This window comes from Symsagittifera roscoffensis, chromosome 4 (genome assembly GCF_963678635.1).
Source record: "Symsagittifera roscoffensis chromosome 4, txSymRosc1.1, whole genome shotgun sequence".
NCBI lineage: Eukaryota > Metazoa > Xenacoelomorpha > Acoela > Convolutidae > Symsagittifera > Symsagittifera roscoffensis.
The window spans coordinates 59,167,719-59,174,892 of NC_087065.1; positions in this window are offsets into that span (position 1 = coordinate 59,167,719).

Consider the following 7,174-nt stretch of genomic DNA (forward strand, 5'->3'; position numbering starts at 1 on the left):
AAGAATGAAAACCAATGGTCCCAAAACGGTACCTTTGATACGCCATGATTAAATGTTTTCCAGTCAGAGTAATCATTTTGAGGTTTTTAAATTGCTCTTAAAAATCTTTCAGAGGAACTGATGCGTTATTGGAAAAACCATACATTTCAACTTTCTGAGAAAAAATTCACGAGAATAGGAAATGAAAGCTTAAGCAAGATCTATTAAAAAGGGCACTTGATTTTCTTGGTTGATCCATGCTATCATTATCCATTTTGCTAAACGTGACAACTGCATCAATCACAGATTCGTTTTCCTCACAGATTTGGTAGACGTTTAAATAAAGAATTTTGATATTTTTGAGAGTTTCGAGAATTTCAAATTTTGAGAGTTTCTATGATTTGTTTCAAAAACAAAGTTTCAAGTATTTTTGCAACCTGAGTCTTATCTTTTTAAAAGAAAGGTGTTGTATATGCTTTCTTGAGGAATGATGGAAACTTGTTTTGCAAAATACTTTCATTAATTGCTAATTGCAGGTGTGTTCCAAGAGCAAGTTTACATTAATTGAGCCAAAATCTTGTTTTCCTAATGGCCCTGGAGATTTATTTGACGGTAGTTTAACTTTTTTTTAAAATTTTTTTTGTGACACAACGAAAGTCAAACACTGCAGATGTATTTTTATCTTTTTTTTTCGGAGTGTACTTTCAATATTAAACAGATAAATTTGAAAAACTTAATTCAAGCGATTAGCTATTTCACTAACATTGATTGTTTTGCTTGCCATCTCCCAAATCTTTTTCACTAATAATTACTGGTTTTTGTTTTTTACTGTTAAAAACTGCTGAAAAGTTTCATTGTGATAATTTTAAGAAACAAGTACCAAGATTCGGTTCACCAGTCTTTCCTTTTTTTTGTATTCTCTATGCATTAACTCACAACCAGTGCTTTTCTACAACTTTAATTACCTATGTTTTTCGTTCATCAAACTTATCAAGGCTTTATCTATCCATGTTTTTATTTGTTATTGTTTTCCATTTTTCGAGTTTTTGTGCAATATGGAGCATGCGCACTTATAATTTGCTCTACATTAAACTCAAAAGTCTCAAACGTTTGTTATCCGGATGATTTTTCATACACTTCCGACCAGCCAAAAAGAGCAAGCTCTAAATTGAATTTTTCCCCTATTTATTGTTTGGAAAGTTCATGCTTCAAACTGAATGATGTCAAATTTTTGCTTGCAAAAATTTAAGGTTTCGAATCAAAGCATTTATTGGCCTGCGTTCAAAGAAATTCTTGCTCATCATCATATTTTACTAGGTTCTTTGCAACTAAGCAATAGTCGATGGAAGAAAAAATTTTATCCATTAAACGTGATGGTTTTGAGACATTTGATATAATTAAACCACAGTTTAGAGCAATTTCCCAAAGTTTTGATGATGTTTTCATTAAGAAAGTTTATTTTCTGTACTCAAATATAAAAACTCCCAACTTCAAGCAAACACTTGAGAAGGTTCACCAGCTGATTCATCAAAAAAACTGAAGAAATATTTTTTTGAGGAATACGAAACATTGATTAAGGTTTTGTTCATGAATGATGACTCAATTTCAATCCACAAGAACTCGAAAAACTTTCTACCAGAACTCAGGAGATCTTTACGAAAATGCATTTTGAATGTTAAAGGAGTTCAATCTCCGACACCTCGCCTCTTTTTACAACTGTTCATTTTCAGCGTGGAAGATGAGCAAAATTAGGCTTTGAGCCTAAAGTTGTATTTTCTAGTGTTTTCTTTTTGAGACATGTTTGTGCTGCTACAATTACAGTGTTCATCAAAAACTTACTTAAAATATAGATAATTTCTTGATATTTGTTTTGCACGATTCTGAAACTTATTTGGCCAAACTTAACTGTGAGAGACTGTCTTTCAGTTTCCAAAAACTGTTCATAGAACAGTAGTTCTTGAAGGTCATGAAATCGACCAAGATTTTCCTCATTATCTCCTGATAAGGCTAAGTTGAATCTTTTTACGATACGCAAAAAACTTAAGTTTTTATAACACAATAGTACATACAAATATATGTATCGGTATTTGATTTTTTTTAGTTTTCCTTAGTAGAAGAACGTTCGAGTTGATAACATATTGCTCAAAAAGTTAGTTTTTTTGTTGTTCAATTACCATGAATCAATTGTTCCATAACCAAAACCACAAAAAACTGAAAAAGCGGCAAAAATTTCAAGTTCATCAACTGACAGTTAAAGATATAACTCAAGCGTCCTTTGGTTTGCGTTTTTTTTTCTGCGATTTGATTTCAGCATTGGAAATTGTTAGACTATTTTCGAAATGAGATTTTAAACTGGTAATTGAAAGCCTTTAGCATTTAAAAGCAGTCCGTCAACTCAAATATCAGCAGCTGTAAGATAAGTTTTTACACACTCAATTTTAGACAACGGAAATCACTGAATATATTTTTCACAGGAATTATTTTGCAAACTGCAACTCTATGAGCTTTGAATTCTTAATGGACTTCTGAATGGTTTCTCGAAGTTGTTAACAAGATTGTTTTCCCGTAAGTTCCCTATCGATAGAATTTTGTCCCACGTGCGTAACAAAAGTTTTAACTTTTGTTTCCATAAGAATACTTATCAACAAAACTAATTACGTCATTTATAGTAGCTGATACCTAAAAAGTAGCTGAAACCAATTTTCTCGACCAATTTGATATTGATTATCCGAACTCTCCCAAATCACTGTAAAGACTCCATGTTGACCAAATGTTTTGGGCCGCAATTTTTGAAAAAACAGGCCAAAAAAATTGGGTTGTTGGTGGACACTTTTTGGTCAATTTTGGAACAATTTTGTCTGGGAACCAAATGTCTTGATCACTTTTTGAATTTCGGACAGTTTTGTCCGGGTCATGTCTTGGACACAATTGTCCAGACACGAGTTGTATATCTGCCTCGTCCGGGTTCAGAGGTAGGTCGGTTTTGGGTAGCTTGCTGATTGACAATTAACCGTAATTAACTGAAGTTACAAGTCAGCAAAAAATGACAAATTGCCGTATATTTCAGCAATTGAAATCAGATTCAATGACATAATATATGCAGAAAATTCGAAAGTCACGACCTTGGTTTTGCTTCGGTTAATTCGAGTGAGGAGAAGTTGTTTTATTAATGGTCGTTTAGAGGGTGAAAATAGTTTTTGATGAGGTTTTGTTCTAGGGAGGGTAACAATTTGGAGTAAGCTTTGTTTGTTTGTAAATTTTTTGTAGCTTTAAATATCTAAATATCTTGTGACACTTTTTTCGACTCAATTGAAGTCTATCCAAGCATTGTCTGACTAATGTATTTTCACCACTAGTGTATTTCGGTGCCGAGGGTTCCTTTAGAAAAATTGTGCGGTCAGCCAAAAATGGATATCTCCAAATAGTACAAAGAAGGGACGCTTTAGCAGGGGGTCGAATCCCTGAGGGGGGAGGCGTCCGCCCCTCCTCCTAAATCCGCTGATGCCTTTCATCGGGAAAGCTTTTAACCTTTTCTATCTGCTATCTCCACTCCTGTAAGTAAAACAACAAACTAGCGGAAGCTTTTTGTGAAAATTTTAATTTTGCTGGATTCTGACTGGTTGAGAGTTCTCTGATTTAAATTACTTGAAGGGGAGGGGTGGTGGAGTGGGGAGGTTGTTAAATAAATTCAACGGTTTCCTTTAGGCTCAGTTTTAATACTGGCTTAGTAATCATTTGTTCAGTTTGGGAGAGAGTTCTCAGTGACTTGATGCAGTACCACCAAATTCTGCGCAAGAGAGACGAGAACCTCAAAAAGTGGGAGCAACGCAAGCTGTTTTACTCCGAATTGAGACATCTTTTGTCAAATTACGTCAGCTCTCAGGAAAACAAAGAATTCACGGTTGCGCCTCATATTATGCGAGATGTGAACAAACTGAAACCAGTGCGGATGAGAGCTGAAGATCAAAATGTTAACATGCATGCTCCTGGTTGCTCGCACCACAATTAAAATTGGCATATAATATTTGCAATAAAAATTATTCTAGAAAAGGTTATATTTGTTATTAAGACCACAATAATGTGAAAAACTTGAGATCACGTATCATGAAGGTTTATATATATATATTTTTCAATACCTTAAAACTTATCCTAAGAAATCTAGCAAATATTTGCATCAAGAAATATTTAAAGATTCTCTGATTTGACATCAAAAACAGTTTGAAATTCTCTGATTTGAGATTCAACTCAAAAAGTTGAAAGCGAATATATAATTTTCTTTGTTAGTTTTGGTAAATTAAAAATTTGTTAACAAAAAATTAAACTTAAGTCCTTTCCCCTTCTTATTATTTTTTAAAATTTCAGTTGCTGTTTCAAGCAAAAGCGCGGGCCGATGTTGTGGTTAAGGTGGCGTCCCTCATGCTTGAAGGACCGAATGCTTGAAATTAATTTTAGCTTGCTTTCAGCCAATCAAAATTGAGTATTCAAAATCTCAAACTAAATCACAAAAATCTCAAAGTAAGAAAATAAAGTCAGGTCATTAGTGTTATTATTGACCGATTAGATAATAAATAGATAAGTTTTCAAGACTGAAATTTTTTAAATTATTTTGAACTCATTAATCTTGATGATTGCCTGAATAGTAATGCGGTTGTAACCCGCAATTTGTAATATTTTTGATTAATTTCCACTGATTTAATACATTTTCTGTTGATATTGACTTCGATTTTGTGAGAAGGGCGTTTAGCCAATAGAAACGCTTAGCGATTTTGATTGGTTGAAACTTTTTAAGCATTCGGTCCTTCAAGCATGAGAACCCTCCCCTGTGGTTAAGATTATTGCGATTATGATAAGACTATAATGACCGAAGGGGAGGGTTCTCATGCTTGAAGGACCGAATGCTTGAAAAACTTCAACCAATCAAAATCGCTAAGCGTTTCTATTGGCTAAATGCCTTTCTCACAAAATCGAAGTCAATATTAACAGAAAACTTATTAAATCAGAGGAAAATAATCAAAAATACCACAAATTGCGGAATACAACGGCATTACTATTCAGATAATCATCAAGATTAATGAGTTCAAAATCATAAGAATTTTTCCAGTCTTGAAAACTCATCTGCTTATTATCTAATCGGTCAATATTAACACTAATGGCCTGGAATTACTTTGAGATTTTCGCGATTTCCTTCAAGATTTTGAATACTCAATTCTGATTGACTGAAAGAAAGCTAAAATTAATTTTAAGCATTCGGTCCTTCAAGCATGAGGGACGCCAGTGGCCGAACTTTGATCTTTGCACACCATCGCGACCAAAATAAGGTAATTCAAATTTTGCAGACCGAGAAACCGAAGCGAACAAAAAAAACTAAACGCGACCGGCACAACTTCGAACGAGTTGCATTTTTGCTAGAAATTGGATGCTCACTCGTTTTGATGTCAGGTCTTCAAAAACTAGTGTGGAACTTTGTATTCGCGTGTGTTTTAATTTTTTTTCCACGCAAAATCAGGTACCAGAAATAATCATCGAACTGGGTTGAATGATACATCATATTAAAGTCCTTTTAATTGTGATTCGAACCACATTTAAAAATTTCAAAAAATTTTTCCCAGTGTTGAGAAAAACCGTTTAAAAATTTTTGCTTTTTCGTCTTATTTCGAGCGAACAAAGCGAGCGAGCAGTTTTTTTTATTGATTAATTGCTCAAAAGCTTACAAGAGACTTTTTCAAACGTAAATTAATAATTTCACTTGGGTAACTTTAGTTTACATTGAGTATTTTAGCGCCTTTTTGGGATCGATTTTTTCATAAATCCAAAAAACTTCAAAAAATTTAAAAAATCTTCGAAAGTTTTTTTGTTTTTTTTTCTTCGTTTTTTGGTAGTTTCTCTACATTTCTTTTCAATTTGTTTATATAGTATGGCTGTCAAATGTACCTAGCCCCCAGATTTTTTTCAGCTCTTTTTATCACACCACGCCGGGAAACTCTTTCTAATTTCCACGAGAAATCGGGAACAACAAATATTTATCGGACTGGGTTGAGTGATTTATCAAATTTAAGCCCTTTCAATCGTGATTCAAACCACATTCTAATTTTCCCAAAAAAAATTTTGTGTTGAGAAAAACTTATCTGAAGATTTTGGCTTTTGGTCTTATTTCGATCGAGTAAAGGCAGCTAGCAGGCTTTAAATAGCTGATTTATGCTTAATTTAAGCCACAAAAACTTAGTTTCAGGCAAGTAAAAATAATTTCCACATTTTTTATTTTATTACAATTTTTTCTAATCCGTTTTCTGCCAAAAGTCGTGTCCAATTTGCTTGTTCTACTATGACTGACGAATATGCTTTAGTTGTACTTTTGCGTTCAAATCACACCGCGTAGAAAAAATAGACACTATTCTGAAAAAAAAACTTTTTTTTTTGAACTTTGTTAGTATATGGCCGGAACACTGTGCTATTTGCACAGTAACCGCCTATCCTTGTCTTACTTGTAAATGTCGGTTCTCTGACTTGTGTTCAAGATCATAGCTTTACAAGTACGCGACTTACTACTGCAACTCATTTTCAGACCATACTGGGACTAATTTTCAGACTACCTCGAAAAATTTTCTGACTAGTCCACCAAAATTCCATATATTGAAGGTTTTTCCGCAATTTTCAAAAAACTATTCAGACTGAATTTGAAAAAAATCAATAAAAAAATTAGCGGACCTAAACTTGGGAACTGTGGACTGCACATTCTGTGCTACTTGGGCACCAAACGACTATTTTGCTTCACTTTTTTTGCTTCAGTAGGTGTTCATTAAGTCAAAAAACTTTTTTGCACATATTTTTGTTCAATATTGAAAACCATCTGATTTGGTTGGGTACTTATTATTTAATTTTAGCCAAGTTCATTCATATAGACACGCATGCTAATTCCAACAAATGCAAATAGGCCGGTCTCCTTGTAGCTTGATGGTAAGGAGCGCAGAAAATATCCTCTCAACCGGAAATATAACCAGCGCCGATTTCATGAAAAAAGAAGGTGATATCGTCACCAAGTCTGTATTAGGATTTCAAGTTTCCAACTTTTTCAAGTCAAACTGAAATTTCACTCCGTTTGATATTTATGGCTGGTCTTTCTTTAAAGTCTACCCTAAAAACGGAGTTATTCCTGATATTAAACACAGTTAAACTATATTTTACTGCGTTTATACGC